A 25,721-nucleotide genomic window follows, 5' to 3' on the forward strand; every position below is an offset into this window, starting at 1 on the left:
TGCAACAAGCAGGAGGTCAGACACAAGATACTGGGTAAGGTGGGACCATGGTCTGAGCCAGTGTGGTAACTCTTATGTTCCTATAGAGATAATTATGTGGAGTTAGGCTGTACACAGCAATATGAGAAATCAAAAGAAATGTTAGGCACTGTGGAAAGCTGTGATGGCGATTTAGTAGGGAACATGTTTCCTTCTGAGTCTGTAACTTGGCTAACTATATTCTGCCAACTTGAACTCCCTCCTCAGATCCAATCAGACACTGCTGGCATGTGCCAGGAGACCTGGCTTCTATACCCCACTCTGACATGGATTTACTGTACAATGCCAGGCAAGTCACTAACCTTTCTGTACCTCATCATCCCATACTGTAAGTTACCCAACTCTTTCTGAAAGTTACTGAGTAGGAGTCTAACTCCTGCAGAGCCTTTGGGAATCCCAGACAATACGCATTTAGGGCCAAGAGTAAATAAAGCTTAGGGTTGGCATCTCTGAAGTTAAAAAAAAAACAGGTGGTATGGGATCCCCAAGGTACAACCTGGAACTGGGGTACCATTGTGCCCCCTTAATTCTGGGCTGTCTCTCACAATGCTTTGCTAGTGAGAAGCAGCAAACCCCTCCAGGCGCTGTTATCTCTTAGCACAACAGCATATGCAGCCCCACACCCAGCTAGATTGCATGAATGCTCCCAGAGCCACTCATGAATCACACAGAGAAAGGCACCAGGAAATCTCCCAAGCCCCCAGCCTTACACCCCAAAGCTGGACTATCTTGCCCTGGTCAGAAGGCCCAGTCTGCCACTCCCTTGATGTGAAGAGGACACACACTAGCCTGTGTAACCTGAGCTGAGATTTCTCAAGCACTTCAAGCAAAACACATTAGTTTTAGGCAAAATATAAACCAGATTTATTAACTGTAGAAAGATAGATTTTAAGTGATTATAAGTGGTAGGCATAAAAGATAAGAAAAAAGTTACCACAGAAAATAAAAGATAAACTCACAGTCTAAATCTTAAACCTTATTAGACTAGGCAGTATTTAGATCAAGCAATTTTTCTCATCCTACTGGATGTTACAGGTAGGTTACAGTTCTTAATACACCAGCTTCCCCTTTAAGCCTGGGAGCAGTCTCCTCAATTCAAGTCTTTGTCTTCCCAGCATTCTTGTTGCTTCCAGTGTAGGTGGGGGAGGAGAAAGGTGACAGTGGCATCATGCTTTGGCCTCTTTTATATCATCACTCCATGTGCCTGGAAAAGGCTAGTCCAGACATGTCCTGGTGGGCTTTGAGTCAGAGTTGAGCAATCCCCCATTGTGCGACGCTTGTGCATCTCTCTTACAGTATTGTAAATCCCTTGTTTATAGCTCCCTGCTGATTAATGATCGCGTAACACCCTCCTGGGAGTGGATCACTACCAGGGCCAGCTCCAGGGGTTTTTCCGTCCCAAGCAGCCAAAAAAAAAGCCACAATTGCGATCTGCGGCAATTCAGCGGGAGGTCCTTCACTCCGAGTGGGAGTGAGGGACCCTCCGCCGAATTGCCGCAGAATAGCTGGACAAGCCGCCCCTCTCCGGAGTGGCCGCCCCAAGCACCTGCTTGCTAAGCTGGTGTCTGGAGCCAGCCCTGATCACTACCTAGCAGTAGAGACTCTCAAATTTACAACATATTTCAGCAAAAATCTCATAACTTCATGCACACTAACAATATTCATATTATGACAGAATGATGGGTTTCAGCAGATTATGACGTCTCCTATGAAATCTTACATGGCATGCTTTGTATAAAATATATCATAATTATATGACCAGGTGAATATGGAGGTTCCAGGGTGCAGCTTCAAGGTACAGAGTGCCACACCAGAATATCGGGGATGATCTTGAGCCCCTAAAACTGGACAGCTAGTGGTGTGTACTAAGCACCCTTACAGCAGTCTCAGGGAATCTACCTCAACAAAATAGGGTGACCAGATGTCCTGATTTTATAGGGACAATACTGATATTTGGAGCTTTTTCTTATACAGATGCCTATTACCACCCCTCACCCCCACCCCCGTCCTGATTTTTCACACTTGCTATCTGGTCACCCTGCAACAAAGGGACAATCCTGAGAAAATCTGGACAGGTAGCAACCCTAATAAAGCCAGGATACTTTACCATAGGAATTGTGTTCATCTCATTTTAAAGATGCTGCTGCTGGCTAGTTTGTTTTCTTTAAACTCATGTGTTGCCTATTAGTATTATTTAGAGAGGAAGGATGGTCTCTGGCACCAATTCTTGGTGTTGCCATTGCTTCCACTGTGGTGTTCGGTAAGTCAATCTCTCTGTACCTTGGTTCCCCATCTGTAAGAGGGAGCTGATGATCCTCCCCTATTTCACTGGTGGATTGTGAGGGATTCATTCAACTGTGTGTGTAAAGCACCTTAGAGTCTTCTGTTGAAAAATGCTTTTAAAGGTCCCTCAGTCCCCAGCTAGTCCCCCTGAAGTCAGTGAGGCCACTCATGGAGGAAAGTGCTATTCAGTGAGCAAAGGTATTAGACTCTGGCCTTAAGTGGGAAGCATTATTGAAGACCCTGAACCTGGGGCTTGACATTTGGTTTGTTGCACTCCACCTTCGGAGACAGCTGGTGCTTTAACAGAGCCACACCTCTTCTCGTTTTTCAGTAACTCCTGTTCTCTAGCTCTGCTGATGGTTGCATTACACCACTACCCCCCACCCTGCTGTGCAGCGAAGGGCTCTCCTATGTCTTATTGCATTAGGTTTCCAGCATTAGGGCTTGGTTTACAACGGGGGTTATTGTAGGGAAGTGACCGAGGGCAGGGAGTTTGTATGGGGCTCTTTGTCTTAGACTCCCTATGCTTTGTTAGGTCTGGTATTGGGAAAGTATGTGACACGCCCACTGACAAATATAATAGTTATTTAATTACATATGGTTTTTAAAAATTGGAGCTTAAAAGAAAAAAGCCTGATTCAATGGCTGCCAGGGGAACACAGGTGGAGTGGCTTGGAACTCTTTGTGCTGGCTCACAAGGCTGCCAGTTGCCTAAGACAGCATACTGTGTGGGAATTCAATATCCACCTTAGAGGCAATTAAACGGCTTGGGATGGAGGCAGAAGGAGGCGGGGGACAGGGATTGTTCCCTCTGCCTGGAACGCCCTTTGCATGATCGACCTAATAACCTCCTCTCCACAGCTGATGGCCGGGCAGGGGTGGATTATGACAGGCACCTTCCCTCTTTGGGATTCCAGCCCTGCAGCTGGAGGAATCCTGGATTGAGTATTGAGTCAGAACAGGAAGCAGTGGGCTCAGCATCGCTTTCCAATGTGCTTAGTGATTTGGGTGTGTGCCCAACTTCAGGCATCTTAGGACGTCTGCAGTGCAGAAATGGCTAAGAACCTGCCTCTAAATTCTGGTCCCTTGATGGTGTCACATTGGACACCCAAAATCACTAGCCACTCTGAAAATTCTTGGCCTTTCCCATCTGTTAGGCTGCAAAATCAGCGTAATTAACCACTGGAATGACTTACCTAGGAAGGTGATATCTTAAATTAAGATCTGCTCTAGCTTCACCAGAAGTTATGGGCTCGATGCAGGAATAATTGGGTGAATTCTCTGGTCAGTGCTTTGCAGGAGGTCAAATAGAAGATTATAATGGTCCCTTCTGGCCTTAAAATCTACATATTTAATGATGATTGAGCTCTGTGGTGAATTTCTTGGAGTCCAGCAATGGAGGTCGGGGAGGGAAAAACAAGTGACTTTTCTGAAGATTCAGAAGAGAAGTAGGGTTTGAAGGTCTAAAGATGAGTAAAGAGTAAAAGAACGCAGTGTGATTTCTGAAGGTAACTAGCAGCACATGCTGGTATCAGCCAGGAAGGACGGTGATATGCAGATTTTCAGGAAAACAGGCACCTCTCTGTAGGACTTTATGAAGGAATGACTGATGGATACAATACAATCTTTCTTTTTACCTTCCCAATAATAAATGTGTGTGTGCACGGGAGCGGGGTGGGGGCTTTGGAAGTGGCATGAAACTCGCACAGAATCTCCCCCATTGTGTGAATATCACACACACATAACCACAGGTGCCAGCATCCAATTTTCCCTGGGAGTGCTCAACCCCCGCTTAGCTCCAGGCCCTGGTCCCACTCCACCCCTTCCCCAAAACCCACACCCTACCCCGCCTCTTCCTGGCACCACTCCACCCCCATTCCACCTCCTCCCGCCCAGTTCTGCCCCTTCTCCCAAGCACGCCCCATCCCACGCTCCTGCCCTCCCTCCCAGCGCCTCCGGCATGCCGCGGCACAGCTGATCCACAGCAGATAGGAAGCGCTGGGAGGGAGGGGGAGGAGTTGACTGGCAGGGCCGCCGGCAGGCAGGAGGTGCTGAGGAGGAGGGAGAGAAACTTGTCTGCTGGTGGGAGCTAAGCACCCACCAATTTTTGTTCCATGAGTGCTCCATCCCTGGAGCACCCACAGAGTCGGCGCCTATGCACGTAACTCAAAGGATCCTTTAGTCCTTACTCAGGTGAAAGGATTTATTGTATCCGGCTTGGGAGGGGAAAGCTTCAAACAAGCTTCCTTGGAGATCCCAATGAAACGAGGCTGTCAGGAAGGGATGGAGGGGACGTGACTCGTCTATTCTGATCTGAAGCCTCGCTAATTAGATCAGACTCGCAGCGATTCAGATCTGCGTGGGGCATGAAGCTGATGGATTTGATATTTCCAGACCTGTCAGGCTGTAGATTAAAAATAAATCCGCTCATAAGGAGTGCAAAAGCAGCTGGCGTAATGAGGCATTGTGTTGCAATTAGGCAGGCTGGGAATATGGACTGCCTTGAGGGCTGAATCCTCCCTACTCCAGCTGCCTTCTGCGAGATTGCCCTGCAGTGTTGTTAATGAAGAGGTAATGTTACCCACCCCCCATCTCATCTCTGCAGAGGACTGAGACTGAAAAAGAGACAAAAATGGGAAGAAGAAAAAAAATCAGCTTTTTGAGAGAGTAAAATCCAAGCCAGGTTCTTTATTCCCTCACAAGTTCTGTAATAATCAATTTTCACGTCTGCAGCAGTGCTTAGATTGTAAACCCTTAAACTGTCAGCTCTGTGGGGCTGGGACTGTCTCTTTGTTTGTACAGCACCTTGCACAATGGGGCTCTGATCCAGGACTAGGGAGCCTAGGAGCTACAGTAATGCAAATCAGTAATGAGCATGATCCAAGGGGTTGTGGCGGGGCTCCCGCAGCTATTTAAAGGATTGGGGTGGCAGAGGCAGGGGGAGCCCGCTGCTACCCCAGGGCTCTGGGGGCTATTTAAAGGGCCTGGGGCTCCCCTGCTTCTACTGCCCTGGCCCTGTAAATACCCGAGGGAACCCTGAGGAAGCCTTGGGGCTCCGGCGGCTATTTAAAGGACCGAGGTGGCAGAGGCAGCTGGATCCTCGGCCCTTTAAATAGCCCCTGGAGCCCCCCGCTACCCCAGGGCTCTGGGGGCTATTTAAAGGGTCCAGGGATCCCCTGCTTCTACCACCCCAGACCTTTAAATAGCTGCCAGACCCCTGAGGTAGCAGGGGTGCTCCTGTGGCTATTTAAAGGGACAGGGTGGTAGAAGCAACTGGAGCCCCAGACTTTTTAAATAGCCCCCAGAGCCCCGCAGCCCTACCCCAGGGCTCCAGCAGTGAGACTCTGGTGGCAATTTAAAGGGCCTGGTGCTCCAGCCCCTGCTGGGAGCCTCAGGCCCTTTAAATTGCCCCCGGGGGAAGCCGGGCCACCCCGGTGCGGCTCACTGGCTCTTGCCGGTATGCCGCATTGGGGCTTGGGAGCGGGACCCTCTTAGGCGCAAGGTCCAGTTCAGGGAAATCGGGCAAATTGACCTAAAGCCAGCCCTGATCATAATGGTCCCTCCTGGCCTTGCAATCTAGGAAGCCACCTCTGTGTGGATATTTTCTATTCTGAAGCCTCCCCTTATAGGCAACACTATGCTCACCAGGAATGTTCCTTTAACCCACCTTTCGTAACCTACAACCACTGTGATCCTACAATCAATTTGCTCCATATGTTGGGGGCTGGGGGGAGAAGAGAAAGGGTTAATGATTGGGTGGTTGTGGGGAAAGTTAAAAAAGAGGGAACATGAGGAGTGTGTTTCATCTCAGTGTCTTGTTCAGCAAAATCCCAGCAGCTAGGAAAGGTGTTTGTTTTGTTTAAGTGTGAAGACAATATAGGTAATCAAATCTCATGTTTCAATGCATTTAAGATTATACGCAAGGGTTAGAAAGTCATTCTTCACTTAGTGTTATATCACTGGCCAGGTGCATTATGGGCAGGTGCTAATCTTCCTCAGAAAGAATTAGTTATTTGAGGAGACTGGATTAGATGGAACAATATTTGGTTAGGATAGGGCAATTCTTACATAAGAGATGGCTTTGTCTGGATGTCTTTAAGGTTCCGAAGGACTGATTATGTTTCAGTATCCCATCACAATAGCCTTAGGTCCAGAAAAGTCACGTCCCTCCTTCACACCAAGTAAAGAAAAAATATGCTGCTGTTTGCATTTGGAGAGCTGGAATTTAGGTGCACGCAGGCAGGTGTGTTGGGTCTTTCTCCAGCTGAGCCCTTAGGTAGGTGTAAAACGACCTCTTCCCTAGCACTGTACGCAAGTGCTGGCCAGCTGCAACAAGCACTGACTTTATTTTGTAAAACCTCGTGAGAGAAGCACATTAATATAAACAAATTACAAATATATTAACTTCGATTGTCTGGGTCTAGCACCTTTCATCCCCAAACACTTCACAACCAGAAATCACACCCACTCCAAGGCAGGACAGCCACCTCTGGAGCGAAACGTGGCAGCTGCTTAAGGCCCTGATTTAAGCTCTTCAGCATGTGCTTAAATCTGAAGCCAATGGAACTTAAGCACTTGCTTAAAACTAAGCACACAGTTGAAGTGCTTTGCTGAATTGTGGCCTAACAGAGCATAGCAATGCCGTGCTCGAGGGGCAGAGTTTCTCACCAAAAACATTTTGGTGGCCTCCAAACGCCACCACCAACTCTTGCTGGGAGCTGTTCTGACCATTTTTCCTACGATACTTCATTTAACTTCAGGAAAAACAAATAAATATGCAGATATACATGTCCGAATCATTGTTATTTATTTAGGAAGTAGGAAATAGAGCTCCCCGTTCAATGCACCCGGATTTTGCTCCTATTCTTGTGCTTGGAGCATGCCTCAGAGCGGGAGCCCCTCACCCTGCCAGGGAGGTGACAAGCCCTGCAGCAGCCCGGAGCCCTTGAGCTGCTGTGGTAGCTACAATTCTAAACAGCGAGTGCGGCCCCAAGTGGGGGAAGGCTGGCTTGTTTCTCTGTCCCCACCTCCCGCGGCCATTCAGTGAGAGCCCACCGTGGGGAAGGTGGGTCAAGAACTCACCCACCACCTGCAGAGTCCCAGACTCCCCATGCCCTAGCCAGGTAGGAGTGTGGGAGCTGCCTAGAGGCACACCCGGGTGACTGAATGCCACAGCCATCTCCACTGGCAAGAGCCAGCACCGGCTCCATGTGTCTCAAGAGGTGCTGCCCCGAGCCTCCGAGGAGGCTGTGCCATGCAGATCCCCACTGGCAGAGCCAGCGCACACACCAAGGCAACGCAGCTCGCTGCCTTTGGTAACAGCTATTCTGGAGCAACAGCTGGGCACTGCAAGGAGGGGCTGCCTCTTTGCTCCCCCCAACCCGTCTCTGCCCATGCTTCAGGGCCTGTCGTGGCTGAAAAAAAATCAGCTGCACGTGGCTGCATTTGAGAAACGCTGCTCTAGGGCCAGAGACAAGTAAGAGGAGTGATAACAAAGATCACCACTGAGCTAAAAAGCAAATCTTCATGTGATGTCTCAGAAGGGGTCTGCACTGTTCTGTTTGATAGAGGCCTGGCCCTGGGAGGCACAGGGGTGCCCAGAACCACCCAGGAGGCACTTGGGCCTGGTATTTAGGCACCAAACTCCCATTGACTTCAGTGGCAGTGGGGCACCTAAAGAGCTTTCTAGGGTGTGAGCCTGGGTGCAGGACCAGCCCTTGTACGGTGATCTCCTTTGGCTAGGCACTGTGGGCTCCTGTAAGACTCTAATGTAGCGCATGCTGTGGGTACTTCAGCACATGTGCCACTATTGCCTGAGAATTCTGTATCCCTTAGGAATGGCAGGGGTGTCCCACCAGCTGAGTCTGTTAAAACCTGCCTTGGCTCCTGGGAGCGGTCTGTCACCACTTACTAACACACTAGGGAGCAGTCCAGTGTGTAGGATACTGACTGAGACCAAACAGACCTGGCTTCTAAGTGTGGCTCTGCCTCTGGCTGGCTGAGTAACCTTGTGAAGATCTCTTGCCCTCTCTGCCTCAGCTTCCCCATCTGTAAAATGGGAAGAATGATACTGACCATCCTTTGTGACTTCCTTTAAGTGCTGGATAACAGAGAGGCATCCCACTGGGACAGAGCACAAGTTTGCAAAGCAGGGCAAATGGAGAACTAGGACTTTCGGCTTCTGCTTCTAGATTTGCCACTGACTATTGTGCCTCAGTTTCTTCAGCTATTGAAGGGATAATAATAATACTTGGCTGATTTTAATAAATTAATCTTTGTATAGCCTCTGGGGGGGGGTCAATGACCCAAAGTGCCCTATGATTCCAACCTATTCTCTTCAAAATAATACATACGCTGCTAAAAATGTCTTCAGCATAGATAAAGAAACAGAACATTTTAAGATATCATTTCAGAAGGTCTTAAAGGCAGCAGTAATCCTGTTTGTCTGCTATTATATTCCCTGCTATTAACAGTGCATCATCTCCCTTACCATGAGGGGAGGAAAGTGCTGTGCAGCCTGAATGCTGGATTTCCTATTGTCTACTCATTACAGAAATAGGTCCCCATACAATATGGCTGTGGGCTTTCTCCAAAGCATACTGCTGTGAATGGAAAAGCTCCCACCGGCCTCCATAGGCTTTGTGTTGAGTCACACCAGGCCTTCAGAACTTCTCCTTCATCTGCTGCTGGAGCAGTCCCATCGGTCAATTGATGCAAGGTCTGTGCAGCTGAAAGCGATGAGGGGTGTGTGTGTGTGTGTGCGCACGCAAGGGCATAATTTGACTAAAGAACTCAAGTTTAGGACAGAGATTATGTAACTCTCAGGCACTCAGAGTGAGACTCTGCTCCACTCTAGTGGCTGTAGGATGCAGAGGTTGAGCCTGCTATAGTGGTGGCCTACAGAGGTGGGTCTTCTAGTCCAGGCTTGTGCTTGGAGCTGCAGAGGCCCAGGTTTGCTACCTAGCAGGGGTACAGCATTACACTTGCTAAACAAAGCTGGGCAACATTTTTCATAGACATTTCCTACCAAAAAGTAGTGGTGTAAAAACCAAAAGTTACCCATAAATCGGCTGCTGTTGTGAAGTGGAGCACCCATTGGGTGATTTATATCACTCAGTAGGCAGTCCAATTTTGCACAGAGAACCAGCAACCCAGAAGGTAACTCTGGCCACACTGCAGGCATCCTTGGTTTGTTGGAAACTGTGTGTTACACCCTCCAAAGGATGGACCCCTTGGCAGAGATGTAAAATTCCACACTTTGCGAAGGAGAGGTTCCTGCACCTGAGTGCAACCCCCTGCATCACAGTGAGTTGTCATGAAAAGGCCACGCCATTCCTCCAGAATGTGGCATTTTAAAGCTTCCAGACTCTACTTCAGTTACATCCATGTTTATTTTTGCAGGCGGTTAACTGGGATGTATCTGTACAGCACCTAGCACAATCAGGTCCCATCCAGGACTGGGGCAACTAGGCTCTACCACAATACCAATAATAAAACTCTTCCAGGCTTCACCCACAAGCCAAGCTCCACTCATTTGACACTGAAATGAGACATCATTTGCAGCAGTAGATTGTTCAGGTAGGAAGAGGGATCTCCTGCGTCATTGAGTCCAGTCCCCACCTATCACATGCAACCCAATCTGATTCCTAGTCTCATTTCTTATGTTACTGGCAACAAAATGGTTAACTTAAATGTCAACCCCTCATTGAAACGAATGGAGCCATTCACTCCTCTCAGCTATTGGTTCAGGCTCTCTGCAGAGCCAGGCAAGTGTCACTGCATCAGTTACTTAGTTCACATCTTGAAGGTTTTCTTGGCAACCATGAGGATAGAGACTTAATTTTCACATAAGATGGCAGCTTGAGGGAGGCAGCGGTTCACTTTTCCTCTCAGTGTGAGCACTGGCATTGGTCTCCATATTCCAGAGGTGCTGAGTAGTAGGGTAGCTGGGATGTCCCAGATGCATTCTGGGAAGTTGCATGAAGCCAGATGACAGGACTCTAAAATGGGATCTGAAGTTGTTTTTAAAGGCTTAAGTACAGGACGTTCTGAATAGCCCTGTCCTAGGGGGCATTCCACACCTAACCCCACTATTGTCCCATTCCTGGTGGTCACCTTCACAGAGCTTCTAGCCAGCAAGTTCTACTGCTGTCCCTGCAACCACACTGAAAACCAATCCCACGCTTCAGTCTTTACTGCATGGGATGTATTGTGCAAATGTAATTTGGGAGGCAAAATCGCTATAAAGATCCCTCTGTAAATAAGGGATTAGCAGCGGTAATCTATCCATTTCTAACCACACCCCAAACTGAAGGTTGCCCCCCCCCAAATCTAACTCTGTCGGCTTCTAATGCTGTGGCTATAACTAAACAGCACCAGGCTTGTTCCATGCCTGTTAGCATTGTTTCTTACAGCAGCTTTTCATCTCAATGGAGGCAATTGTCCCCGGCTAACATTTTAATTCTTTCCAGCTGCAGCCAAACCAAATGACTCCAACTGAGTGGAAGGTTCAGCCAATACACTGACTCTCCATTCCACGGGGAGGTTTTTGTGAGCAGCAATGTGCTGCTCTGGACACGGTAAGGCAGAAACAGACACAGATAGATTTGAATTTGCACCAAAATAAGTGATGGAGATCTGATGTATAAGTGAAGCCAGGGCGCTTTAGTGTGGAATAACTCATCACAGAGCCATTTAACAAGGGCTGATGGCTACTTCTTCATTTTTACCTATATGCATTGCTCTTTAGTTACTTGCAAAGAGGAAGGTTTCTCTTACGGCCCTGGATAGGGAATTAGGAGCTCTGGGTTCAAATCCTGATTGTGCTACAGACTGTCTGTGTGACCTTGGGCAAGTTGCTTAATCTCTTCCTCAATGCCCAGCATGTAACATAGTGATAATAGTGCTTCCTTGGTGTGTCTTGTCTAGTTAGATTGCAAACACTTCAGGGCCAGGACTGTCTTTTTGGTACAGTGCTAGCTCAAGGAATCAATTCTGAAGCATTTAGAGGAGAGGAAAGTGATCAGGAACAGTCAGCATGGATTCACCAAGGGCAGGTCATGTCTGACTAACCTAATTGCCTTCTATGATGAGATAATTGGGTCTGTGGATGAGGGGAAAGCAGTGGATGTGTTATTCCTTGACTTTAGCAAAGCTTTTGATATGGTCTCCCAGAGTATTCTGGCCAGCAAGTTAAAGTATGGACTGGATGAATGGACTATAAGGTGGATAGAAAGCTGGCTAGATCGTCGGGCTCAAAGGGTAGTGATCAACAGCTCCATATCTAGTTGGCAGCCGGTTTCAAGCGGAGTGCCCCAAGGGTCAGTTCTGGGGCCGGTTTTGTTCAATATCTTCATTAAGGATCTGGAGGATGGTGTGGACTGCACTCTCAGCAAGTTTGCAGATTACACTAAACTGGGAAGAGAGGTAGATACGCTGGAGGGTAGGGATAGGATACAGAGGGACCTAGACAAATTAGAGGGCTGGGCCAAAAGAAGCCTGATGAGGTTCAACAAGGACAAGTGTAGAGTCCTACACTTAGGACGGAAAAATCCCATTCACTGTTACAGACTAGGAACCGAATGGCTAGGAAGCAGTTCTGCAGAAAAGGACCTGGGGTTACAGTGAACGAGAAGTTGTATATGAGTCAACAGAGTGTCCTTGTTGCCACGAAAGCTAACGGCATTTTGTATAAGTAGGAACATTGCCAGCAGATCGAGGGACTTGATCATTCCCCTCTATTCGACATTGGTGAGGCCTCATCTGGAGTACCGTGTCCAGTTTTGGGCCCCACACTACAAGAAGGATGTGGAAAAATTGGAAAGAGTCCAGCGGAGGGCAACAAAAATGATTAGGGGGCTGGAGCACATGACTTATGAGGAGATGCTGAGGGAACTGGGATTGTTTAGTCTGCAGAAGAGAAGAATGAGGTGGGGGATTTGATAGCTGCTTTCAATTATCTGAAAGGGGGTTCCAAATAGGATGGTAGCAGAGGACAGAACAAGGAGTAATGGTCTCAAGTTGCAGTGTAGGAGGCTTAGGTTGCATATTAGGAAAAACTTTTTCACTAGGAGGGTGGTGAAGCACTGGAATGGGTTATCTAGGGAGGTATTGGAATCTCCTTCCTTAGAAGTTTTTAAGGTCAGGCTTAAGCAGGGGGTTGGACTAGATGACCTCCTGAAGCCCCTTCCAACCCTGATATTCTGTGATTCTCACACACACCCCTGCCTCCCCCATTCCCCAGGACTGCAAAGCAGATGGAAAGCTGGTCTAATGGGGTAGCTGGGTACTGCTTTTTGTAAAGCAGAATCCCTGGCTACCACAAAGACCTCGTTCTGTGGCATTGGCCACAGAGGATCTGCAGATGTCATTGGTTTTGTGGGGGAGGAGGGTGTGAATGAAAATAGCCCCCCAAGGTTTTCCTCCCATCCCCAAGCTTTCAGGCACAGCCAGAAGCCTGCATTTAGCCCTGTTATTTACTGATATTTACTGAGCTGCACAGATGACTAGTAGTAACTATTTCCTGCCTTGCCATTAAACCGAGAGCTGAGATGTTTCGGAAGTTGCCTCCTAACTAGGTTTAATAGGCCGGACGTATGGAGGCATTTTATGTGGTGGAAGGGTTCTTATTATTATTATTATTATTATTATTATTATTATTATTATTATTATTATTATTATTTTTAAGAGCTAAGATAAAACTTATAGAGCCTAAAGTATTAAATTCCTATATATACAAAACAAGGCCCAGTCATGATCTCCTAAGGAAGCAAGTGTTCCCATTGAAGGCAACAAAACTTCTTGGTCTAGGAGTATGATTCCTGGTTTAGGTCCAAGAGGTTCTGGGTTCAAATCCTGGATGAGCCCTTGTTTTGTGGGAGGGATATCTCAGTGGTTTGAGCATTAGCCTGCTAAACCTAGCATGGTGAGTTCAATTCTTGAGGGGGGCATTTAGAGAACTGGGGTAAAAGTCTGTCTGGGGATGGGTCCTTCTTTGAGCAGGGGGGGTTGAACTAAATGACCTTCTGAGGTCCCTTCCACCTTTGATATTCTATGAACAGCCCTGCTTGCCTAAAAGAACAGCCCAAGCTAATGGGAAAGCAGGGTATTTTCAGTGCTCAGAAGCCCAGGAGGGTTGTCAGTGCTCCCATTTAAATTGGGGATGGATTTAAAATGGCTGAAGAGGGCTCTATTCCTTGTGAGAGTGTCCAATCAAGTCCTTGAGGAAGTTCAAAGGGCTGTCTGCCTTAAGAACACCCACACCTGTCTACATACATCACTGCAGTTACTATAGATGCCTGCCCTGGTACAAAGTGCTGTTTATACCTGGGTACCTTAGTCTGGAATATCAACTATACTGGAGTAAGCCCCTGTACAGCACAGTCACCTTAGGGCGGCAGGGTTAAACTAGTGCAAAGCTTCCTTATGTGAACTGGGTGTGCAAGATTGTTTAGCCAATAACATCACAATTTTCACAGCCGTCAGGGCTCGAGCTTCTAAAGTTGATCTCTAAAACCCAGTGGTCAGATGGTTCAATCTTGAATGCCTGAAGTTAGGCTCCCAGAGCCATATTTAGGCACACAAAGGTTACTGTGTACATACACCAGTAGTACTTAGAGGCTCCAAATAGTGGATATCGCGCTAGGCACAACAAAAACATGTTGCACGCTCTAGGAAGCTTCCAGTCGAGGCATCTGACAAGAGCCAACACGTGAGCAGAACACAAGGTAATGGTGCATAAAGATATCAGAGGGGGAGCTGTGTTAGTCTGGATCTGTAAAAGCAGCAAAGAATCCTGTGGCACCTTATAGACTAACAGACGTTTTGGAGCATGAGCTTTCATGGGTGAATACCCACTTCGTCAGATGCATGTGTAAAGATGACAACAGTGAGCTGAAATTCATAGGCTTAAGAAAGCAGATGGAAGAAAACTGGCTCACACGGTATCTTGACTATTCTAACTCTGCAAATGGATTTGCTTCACCTGAAATGATCACAATACCTCCATCTCCCAGCCATCAAAAAGTTAATGACTCAAGTCAGATGGGCTGTTGTTGCAAGCTCCGGGACTTATGATGACACTCTGTTCCTGAAACAGCTTCGAAAGCGCTTGCTAAAGCAGATGCTGCTGCCTTCGCCTAGCCCAGATAGAAAATAAATAGTAGTAGTTCCATTTCTCTTTTTCTAATTAGAATCTCCTCCAAGATTAATGACCCATAAATCAGCTCCCATTATAAAGTGGGAGGCATGCTGGAGGGAGTTTATATCACTCAGTAGATAGTCCTGGCAGAGGGAAAGGAAAACAATAAAACAGCCACACTGCCTGCTTCTGCTCCCATTGACGTGAATGGGACTTTGGCTGTCGATTTCAATGATAGCAAGATTCAGGGCTGAAGAAGAACGGAGAGGCCCATGCTCATGGGGACGACGTTTTCCCATAAAGTCATAAAACTAAATGCATCCCTCAAAACAACAAATTCAAGCTACAGACTCCTGCTGCAAATCTCCTTTCTGTGCCACACTGCTCCAAGTTAGCATATAGCTGGTCAGCCTACTTCATAAAGCGCTTTCTATAGTGAGACTCTTTCAGGATTAAAAATCCTCGAAGAAGCAATCTTGGTCTTGCTGTTTCTCAAAGCCCTTTTTCTAACTCCCACAAAAATGTTATTAGACGGTATTGAAATGAGATCTCTTTTGCAAAATAAAAAGAGAAAAAGCACAAACTGCCTTGTGGGGGGTTTTGTTGTTGTTTTGTTTTATTTTTTGGTTTGTAGCTTCTTTTAAGTTTAGGGTGACCAAATGAGATGAAGAAAATATCAGGACACATGAGGGGGAGTCCCACCAGCACAGTAAAAAAAAAGGCACAATCCCAAAGTCCCGCCGGCAGAGAAAAAAAAAACGCAAAAAAACTTGGAGTCCCAAAGTCCTGCTGGAAGAGAGAGGAAAAATAAAAAGAAAGAAAGAAACCGAGTCCCATGGGCAGAAAGAGAGAGAGAGAGAGAAAACAAACAAACAAACAAACAGAAACCGGGAGTCCCGGCATCCCGCCGGCAGAGGAGATGGGGGGAAAGTGGAGTTCCCGCCGGCACAGCAAAAAAAAAGCACAAGAGTCCCAGAGTCCCGCCGGCAGAGAGAAAGAAAGAAAGAAAGAAAGAAAGAAAGAAAGAAAGAAAGAAAGAAAGAAAGAAAGAAAGAAAGAAAGAAAGAAAGAAAACGGAGTCCCGCCGGCACAGAGAGAGAGAGAGAGAGAGAGAGAGAGAGAGAGAGAGAAAAGCAGAGTCCCACCAGTGGAACAAAACAAAACAAAACAAAAAGCAGGAGTGCTAAATATCGGGACAAATTGCATCCCGACCAAACATCGATCGGATGCAGGACAAACACTTAAAAATCAGGACAGTCCCGATTTTATCGGGACGTCTGGTCACCCTTTTTAAGGTAGATTTGAGCAGGACCCCAGAGCTAAGAATCCAGCAGTAGTTTCCATGCATCTGGAAAAATTCACACTGGCCTAAAATTTGGCAAAGTTCAGCTCCCATTCAAAGCATTAATTTCTGAAAGACAGAGGGAAGGAAGATCAATAAGGAGACAGGTATTTTTTTTGACTTAGAGAGGAGTGTTGTTTTTTTCTGTAGAAAAGAAATCAATGCAACAGGTCAAATCCTCCATGGTAGGACACTTTACCATGCCAAGCCGGTAGCAAATAGTCTGGAATCACTGCAGCACAAAGCATGGCAGTGAATGGTCCTGCATTTTGGTTGCATTCATGCAACATTCTGTCTTTATCTTTCTGTGTTAGCCTCAGGAGAGTGATATCATTCATGGTCACCTGGTTGAAATGGGGGAAATTTTGTAAGGGAACAGTAATCCCCTCTGTTGCACGATCCCTGGCACATTAGACCCTGGTCATACTGGGCTGTTTGCGCTTGGCTAAAAGGGATCATCCCGGAGAATAGCCACATGAGGTAGAAGGGTGTGCTGCACATCCACCCAAAAAATGCAGCCCTTCCTTTTAAACAGCAAACCCAGCCGGCATTGGTTATTATGGGAAAGGAGTGTACTGTAGTTTGAAACTATTCCCACATTTTACGAACGCAGAGGAAGCCAACCCCGCTTACCCTTTGGCTTACCATGGCTGTCTGGAAACCTAATTCTGTTGCCCAGCCATGTGTGATGTGTCACCGTACCAGCAGGCACTCAATATAAAAGGCAAAATGCGACTTTGTACTTAAAACACATGTGCTCTCAGCTGTGAATTGCTTGATTCACTGTGAAAGAGTCTCCCTTTTGTTCTCAGAAATGTATCTTCTTAAATTCTACTCTCCTTTTCCCCCCCTGCAGCTGAAAATGTTTCTATGCTCCCTGCATCAACTCCATCCCTGAGGTTATCGCAGATTAGAAGGTGAAAAAAACACACTCGCGATGACATGTTTTCAGAGCTCATGCAGTCCTCCCTACTTAAAGGGCACAGCTGAATGCATGGAGGCATTCAGTGGCAGAGGACAGGAAACAATATAGTGAGCATGACTGGAACATGCAGGAGGAGATGCTGAGGCTAATGAAGGAGCAAACGGACCTGATGAGGCATCTGGTGGAGCTGCAGGAAAGGCAACTAGAGTACAGAACCCCATTGCATGCACTGTGTAACAGCCTGCCCTCCTCGCCAAATTCCATATCCTCCTCACCCAGACGCCCAAGAATGGGGGGTGGGGATAGAGGCTCTGGGCACCCAGCCACTCCACTCCAGAGGTTGGCCCAAACAACAGAAGACTGTCATCAAACAGCTTTGATTTGTAGTGTGGCTACAATAAGCAATGTGTCCTTCCCTCCTCTCCCACCTCACCCGTGCTACCTTTTACTAGTCAGTGTTGTCTGTGATCTCAAGGGTTTTTTTAATAAATAAAGAATGAATGGATTCAGAACAATAGGGACTTTATTTCCTGTGCCAGCTGTGGTTGAAGAGAGGGAGGGGGATTGGCTTACAGGGAAGCACATTGACCAAAGGGGGCAGCTTTGCATCAAGGACAAACACACACAACCGTCACACTGTAGCCTGGTCAGTCATGAAACTGTTTTTCAAAGCCTCTCTGGTATGCAGTGTGCCTCGGTGTGCTCTTCTAATTGCCCGGGTGTCTGGCTGTTCAAAATTGACCACCAGGCAATTTGCCTCAACCTCCCACCCCACCATAAATATCTCCCTCTTACTCTCACAGATATTATGGAGCACACAGCAAGCAGCAATAACAATGGGAATATTGCTTTCGCTAAAGTTTAACCTACTCAGCAAACAGCACCAGCACCCCTTTAAATGTCCAAAGGTGCATTCTACCACCATTCTACACTTGCTCAGACTATAGTTGAACTGCTCCTGACCCCTGTCCAGGCTGCCTGTGTATGGCTTCATGAGCCATGGGAGCAAAGGGTAGGCTAGGTCCCCAAGAATAACTATTGGTGTTTCAACATCCCCAGCGGTAATCTTCTGGTCTGGGAAAAAAGTCTCTTCTTGCAGCTTTTCAAACAGCCCATAGTTCTGAAAGATGTGAGAGTCATGCACCTTTCCTGACCATCCCACGTTGATGTCAGTGAAATGGCCCTTGTGATCCACCAGTGCTTGCAACACTATTGAGAAGTACCCCTTGCAGTTTATGTACTGTTTGGCAAGTTGGTCCGGTGCCAAGATAGGGATATGTGTTCCGTCTATCACCCCACCACAGTCAGGGAACCCCATTACAGCAAAGTTATCCACTATGACCTGCACATTTCCAAGAGTCACTATCCTTGTTAGCAGAAGGTTATTGATTGCCTTGGCTACTTGGATCACAGCAGCCCCCACAGTAGATTTGCCCACTCTGAATTGATTCCTGACTGTCCGGTAGCAGTCAGGTGTTGCAAGCTTCCATAGGGCTACTATTTCCACTCGCTTCTCAGGGCAGGGGAAAGCAACTCACAAAGTTCCATGAAAGTGGCATTACACATGCGAAAGTTTCACAGCCACTGTGAATCATCCCATCCGTGCAACACTATATGGTCCCACCAGTCTGTGCTTGTTTGCCAGGCCCAGAATCGGCATTCTACTGTATCAACATGCCCCAATACCACCATGATGTCCCAATTGCCACATCTCCTGCTTCCAGGAATGTCTGTGTCCATGTCCTCCTCACAATCATCCTCATGCTGGCAGGGCCGCCCGGGGGGGGTGGGGAAGTGGGGCAATTTGTCCCAGGCTCCGCAGGGGCCCCCACGAGAATGGCTGAGATTCCCTCCCCGGCCCTAGTCTGACCCGAGCCCGCCTCTACCCCTCTCCTGGAGCCTCAGCGCATCCAGGAGCATCCCTGGACAGCTGCAGCGTGGCTCCAGCAGGGCCCCTGAGCTTCGCCCAATCAGAGCCGCATGGTAAGGGGGTGGGGCTGCAAGCTCCGCACCGAGTGAAGGGAGCTGAGCTCAGCCTGGAGCTCGCAGCCCCACCTCCTTACCATGCGGCTCTAAGCGGGGAGGAGCTCAGACCCCGCCGGAGCCACTGTCCAGGCAAGCTCCTGGATGGGCTGAGGATCCAGGTGAGGGGCAGAGACGGAGGTAAGGGGCATGGGCTGGGGGGTTGGCTAAGGGGCAGGAAGTCCAAGGGACAGTCAGGGGACAGGGAGGGGGCAGATGTTGGGGGGGCAGTCAGGGGCCAGGGGGGTTGGATTGTGGGCATTCCAGGGGTCTGTCAGGACTCAGTGGGGGGTTGCATAGGTGTCGGGGCAGTCAGGGGACAGGGAGCAGGGGTGGGGTCCCGGGGTGGTGGTTGGGGGGGTCTCTGGGGGACGGTGAGGGGACAAGGAACAGGATGGGTTGGGGATTCTGAGGGGGGACAGTCAGGGGGCAGGAAGTGGGTGGGGGTCAGATAGGGAGCAGGGCCAGGCTGTTTGGGAGGCACAGCCTTCCCTACCCTAAAGCTCATTCAGCAGTTTGAGGCTTGCAGAAGATCCAAGCTGTTAGCTTTTCCATTAGGGCTACCATCCCTTTCACTTCTCAAATGCCAAATTATAGTCTATATTTAATTTCAGTGCCATAGGGAGATTCATGTCAGGGGAGGGTAGCTTAGTTTAAAATTAGCCACTGGGGGAGGGATCACATGAGAAGAGCAATATCCTTCCCAACCCTACCAAGGGAGACCCCTGTCCCCTGCATTCCTTGAGGCTTCAGAGGGGTTAATTCAGTGGTTCTCAAACTTTTATACTGGTGACCTCTTTCACATAACAAACCTCTGAGTGTGACACCCCCCCCCCCTTATAAATTAAAAACACTTTTCTATATATTTAACACTATTATAAATGCTGGAGGTAAAGTGGGTTTTGAGGTGGAGGCTGACAGCTCGCGACCCCCAGTAATAACCTCGTGACCCCCTGAGGGGTCCTGACCCTCACTTTGAGAACCCCTGGATTAATTTAATTTTAGCACCCTGCGTCCATTGACATGCATCTGCTATTTTGAGCATGTCAGTTTTCCCAACATAGGCTCATCCCAGATTCTGGAACAAGTTCAAATGCTCAGTTCGTGGAGTATGTCCATAGTCTATACTAAAGACAAACCTACAGTACCCATCTCCAGTTTGTGAGGGACCCCATGGAGCCAGTATCTAGGAAACAGATAAACGCATGGAGGTTAAGTCCATTAATGGCTATTAGCCAGGATGGGTAAGGAATGGTGTCCCTAGCCTCTGTTTGTCCAAGGGGGATCCAGTGGACATATTGTACTTAGATTTCCAGAAAGCCTTTGACAAGGTCCCTCACCAAAGGCTCTTACGTAAATTAAGCTGTCATGGGATAAAAGGGAAGGTCCTTTCATGGATTGAGAACTGGCTAAAAGACAGGGATCAAAGGGTAGGAATTAATGGTAAATTCTCAGAATGGAGAGGGGTAACTAGTGGTGTTCCCCAAGGGTCAGTCCTAGGACCAATCCTATTCAATTTATTCATAAATGATCTGGAGAAAGGGGTAAACAGTGAGGTGGCAAAGTTTGCAGATGATACTAAACTACTCAAGATAGTTAAGACCAAAGAAGATTGTGAAGAACTTCAAAAAGATCTCACAAACTAAGTGATTGGGCAACAAAATGGCAAATGAAATTTAATGTGGATAAATGTAAAGTGATGCACATTGGAAACAATAACCCCAACTATACATACAATATGATGGGGACTAATTTATCTACAACGAGTCAGGAAAAAGATCATGGCATCATCATGGATAGTTCTCTGAAGATGTCCACGCAGTGTGCAGAGGCGGTCAAAAAAGCAAACAAGATGTTAGGAATCATTATAAAGGGGATAGAAAATAAGACTGAGAATATATAATTGCTCTTATATAAATCCATGGTACGCCCACGTCTCGAATACTGTGTACAGATGTGGTCTCTTCACCTCAAAAAAGATATTCTAGCACTAGAAAAGGTTCAGAAAAGGGCAACTAAAATGATTAGGGGTTTGAAGAGGGTCCCATATGAGGAAAGATTAAAGAGGCTAGGCCTCTTCAGCTTGGAAAAGAGGAGACTAAGGGGGGATATGATAGTGGTATATAAAACCATGAGTGATGTTGAGAAAGTGGATAAGGAAAAGTTATTTACTTATTCCCATAATCCAAGAACTAGGGGTCACCAAATGAAATTAATAGGTAGCAGGTTTAAAACAAATAAAAGGAAGTTCTTCTTCACGCAGCACATAGTCAACTTGTGGAACTCCTTACCTGAGGAGGTTGTGAAGGCTGGGACTATACCAATGTTTAAAAGGGAATTGGATAAATTCATGGTGGCTAAGTCCATAAATGGCTATTAGCCAGGAAGGGTAAAGAATGGTGTCCCTAGCCTCTGTTCATCAGAGGATGGAGATGGATGGCAGGAGAGAGATCACTTGATCATTGCTTGTTAGGTTCACTCCCTCTGGGGCACCTGGCATTGGCCACTGTTGGTAGACAGATACTGGGCTAGATGGACCTTTGATCTGACCCGATACGGCCGTTCTTATGTTCTTAAGGGTGGAGATGGATGGCAGGAGAGAGATCACTTGATCATTACCTGTTGGGTTTACTCCCTCTGGGGCACTTGGCATTGGCCATTGTCGGTAGACAGAATACTGGGCTGAATGGACCTTTGGTTTGACCCAGTATGGCTGTTCTTATGTTCTAACCTAAATGAACCCAAAGTTATGGAGACAGATATGAGTCAAGGAAGCCAGAAGAGTATCAGAAACCTGGAAAAATCTCTGACTGGATGGGCTCAGGCATTTGGTCACAAGCTGAGGTGGTTCAAAAAATTTGGATTTTTTTAAGCAGAATTTTTTTGTTGTTTCTTTAAACAATCGAACACAGCAAGCAGGAAATATTTGGCAACACGCTTCTGAAACCCCAAACCATATTCAAATGTTGGCAGACTAATTTCAGCTTTTCAGTTAAAAAAACAACAAATTTTGAAGGAAGGCAGACATTGTCTGTGATTTTTTCCTGCTTTTTAAAAACCCCTAGTTTTCAATCCAGAAAAAGTTTTGACGGAAAATATTTTTCCAATCCTTGTAATGAGCTTTAGTGCCTTTTAGCACTAGGTGATGCTGAGAACCAGTGATACCTTGTAAAGAAGTTTTCTCAAAACTAGGTTTGGCCTGAGATGCGGAAAGTTTATTTTTCCCGGGGCTGCCTAGGGGGAGAGGTGGGGAAAGCAAGTGGGGCAATTTGCACCCAGCCCCGCAGGGGCCCCCACGAGAATATAGTATTGTATAGTATTGCAATTGTTTTTATGGAAGGGGCCCCCGAAATTGCTTTGCCCCAGGCCCCCTGAAGCCTCTGGGCTGCCCTGCGTGCTGGTGGCTTCTAGCCAGTTTCTGCACATACTGCAGATAATGTGCGAGGTGTTTACAATGCTCACAAAAGCAGTGTGCAGCTGAGTGGGCTCCATGCTTGCCGTGCTATGGTGGCTGCATCGATAATTGTTTTGCTCCTTTTTTCCTGGGTTGTTTGCCATTGCTTACAAGGAGGGAGGGGAGACTGATGACATACCCACACCACCCGCAACAATGTTTTTGCCCCATCAGGCATTGGGAGCTTAACCCAGAATTCCAATGAGCAGCGGGGACTGTGAGATAGCTACCCACAGTGCACCACTCCATGAGTCTATGCTAGCCATGGTAGTGAGGACACACTCAGCCAACCTAATGAACTTAGTGGGGACATACACAATCGACTGTATAAAATCGGTTGCCAAAGATTGATCTCTATAAAATCGACCTAATTTTGTAGTGTAGACATGCCCACAGGTAGCATAATCATAACCAGCAAATCATAACCTCACACGACAACCTTTGTACAATATTTGCTGCAAATATATAACAGTGGCTGCAACAATGATATATGCGGTCACAGTTTATATCAATAATGTCACATGGGTTCTGTGTTGTCCCCTGACAGATGTAGATGGGACAACTGTGGTTCTGTATTAATGGTACACAACCTTATTGGAGCTCAGATGCCCCTAGGCAGAAATGGAAGGGTTGACAATGTATTGAGATGAACAGGAGCAGCTAACCAGGGAGCTTTGTGAAGGAGGAGTGATGTGACATCACCCTTGGGCTGAGTTTGTCTGTCTGTTTTTGTTGTGTGCTTGCTGCTTGACTATAACGGCAGTTCTCAAACTTTAACAACCCGTAGACTCCCATTTTTATTTTAAATTTTTCACAAACTCCCAAGCCCCCACTCCACCCCACCCCTACTCCACCTCTGCCCCTCCTCTTCACGCCCCCTCCCCCGAGCACACACACCCCTACTCTTCCCCCTCCCTCCCGGCACCTCCTGCACACCAGGGAACAGCTGTTCTGCAGCCTGCAGGAGGCCCTGGGAGGGAGGGGGAGGAGTTGATCAGTGGGGCCCATGGACCCCCCCAGGAATTCTCTTGCAGACTCCAATTTGAGAAAAGCTGAACAACTATAGTATATAGAAAAAACAACAAGGAGTCCGTTGGCACCTTAAAGACTAAGATTTATTTGGGCATAAGTTTTTGTGAGTAAAAAACCCACTTCTTCAGATGCATGGAGTGAAAGTTACAGATGCAGGCATTATGCAATGACACATGAAGAGAAGGGAGTTACCTCACAAATGGAGAACCAGTGTCGACCAGGCCAATTCAATCAGGGTGGATGTTGTTCACTCCCGTGGTCTGTTTGGGGATCTGTGTGCTGAGCTTAACCGCCTGCTAGGCAAGGCTGAAAGCTTCTTAATGAGGCTTTGATCCTTAATCCCTTTAGCACCCATTAGCCAGAGGGTGGGCCTATTCAGGGAGAACAGTGGTTTAAAATGCCCACTCCTAAACAACCAGAGGAGGTAGTGATCAGGACCATCAATGGGAGTTTGGCAAGGGAGTTTAGAGGCCGCGTGAGAGCCAGATACACCTAAACTTACATTCTCTAAACTTAGGCCAATAAATATTCCCCCTCCCCAAAAAACACCCCCCAAAAGCTGCAGGAGTACAAAGAGAATGCAGGCAGAAGTCCAGCAGCAGAGTGGGGGCTATCCAGTGCATTGCACTGAATGCAGCCCGTACGATTACCTGCCTTGTTGGGAGGTGGCGTACGTGTGCATTTGGTGCAAGGAGCTCCTGCCCCTCTGAGACCAAGCACAGGCTCCTGAAACCAGAGTGGCTGAACTAGAGGAGCTAAGGGAGATGGAGGTACATACACAAGATTTTCCAGGACACAGCAGAGCAGGTCCCACCTCAGTCCGACAGCCTGTGTGCTGTTGAGGAGGAGGAAAGTCTCAAGGAAGGAGATCATCAAGCTGGAGTGGAAGGAAACAATCCCATAGTTGGGACCTTCCCTCCAGATGATGTCATGGCATTTGAGGATACCTTTCTGGGGGAGGGGATCCCAGTAATTAGGAAGAGACAGAATGCTAATTGTTAAGACAATGTTTCATGGAGTTTATGGGAAGAAGGGACCACTAAATAAGCTCATCTGACCTCCTGTAGATTGAAGGCCATTAAATTGACATCCAGTAATTACATGCTTGATTGTACATTATGCCTAATAACAAGCCAGCTCCTGCACCAAAGAGCTGACAGTACAGAAGATAGGCATTGCAGAAAAAATAACGATCAGTCAAAGTGACCCCTTCCTCAGAGACTCAGATTGTCTTTCTATGCCTGTTAGTTAAAGGGATGACCATGTATTGCTTCATAACATTGAAAGCTCTGATGGGCAAAGTTCAATTTGATTTCGCAATGTAAGAATCATTCTTCGCTGATCCATAATAAAGGCATTAATCAGGAGTGTTCTTCTGTCCCTTGATGATCAATAATTGTTGACACTTTGCAAACAATCCTCCTGGGGGTTATTCTGTGTATATGGACCATTTGTTGTCCCTGATTTTACGTTATAGTAAGTGAGCCAACTCACATGGGGCTTGAGTCTGGAGGGTGCTCAGGGCCACCCAGAGGGGGGGCAAGTGGGGCAATTTGCCGCAGGCCCCCAGGGGCCCTGCGAGCCCTGGTCCAGTGGCAGTCCGGGTCTTTGGCAGCATTTCAGTGGCGGGGGGCCCTTCAGTGCTGCCAAAGATGCAGAGCAACCGAAGGGCCCCCCACCGCCAAAATGCCGACAAAGACCTGGACTGCTGCCAGGTAAGTACAAGTACTGCAGCTCCTCTGCTTTGCTCCAGGCCCCCTGAATTCTCTGGGCAGCCCTGAGGATGCTAAGCACCTTTGGAAAATGTTGAGTGCCCTCAACCACAGTCAATGGGGATTTGAGAGAAACCAGCACCTTTCGAGGAAGCTGAGCCCCTCACAGTAACAACCCCAGAAGTCACAGCTAGTCACGTAAGTAATGACTGGAGGTTTGTCCCTTGAGAGAAATGTTAGTTTTCATTCCATAAAAATCCTCAACATATCTTCCCAAAACAAAGGATTTTTCTGCCTCTTACATCTGTACAGATCTAGGTTTCTTATAATTGCTTAACGAGCTATCATCTTACATTTCAGCCTAATTATCATTTCCATTTATGCCACATAAATTTAGATGGGCTTTGTCTTTTAACAATGCCGGCAGGGGGAGGGAAGATTATCAGGAAATATAGAGGACATGGCTTTAGGAATATAAAACAGATGATAGACATTTATAGTTTGGAGCAGTGAGGCCAGTAAATTTTATGTTTTCATCATATCTATTCATTGTGTGGTTCATCATTTGAAATTAATTACTCATTCATTTGACTTTAGGGTCATGCCCAGCTAGTCTATTTCATACCAAGATCCTCCTTTGGAGAACTAGGAAAGTTGATGAAACAGCAGCTAAGAGAGTGAATGTTAATTGGCTAGGATATCCAAAAAGCTTTTGATACAAGTCCATCAGAAGAAGCTGCTAAGGAAAATAAATAACCATGAGACAAGTGCTG

This window comes from Gopherus evgoodei, chromosome 1 (genome assembly GCF_007399415.2).
Source record: "Gopherus evgoodei ecotype Sinaloan lineage chromosome 1, rGopEvg1_v1.p, whole genome shotgun sequence".
In the NCBI taxonomy this organism is placed as follows: domain Eukaryota; kingdom Metazoa; phylum Chordata; order Testudines; family Testudinidae; genus Gopherus; species Gopherus evgoodei.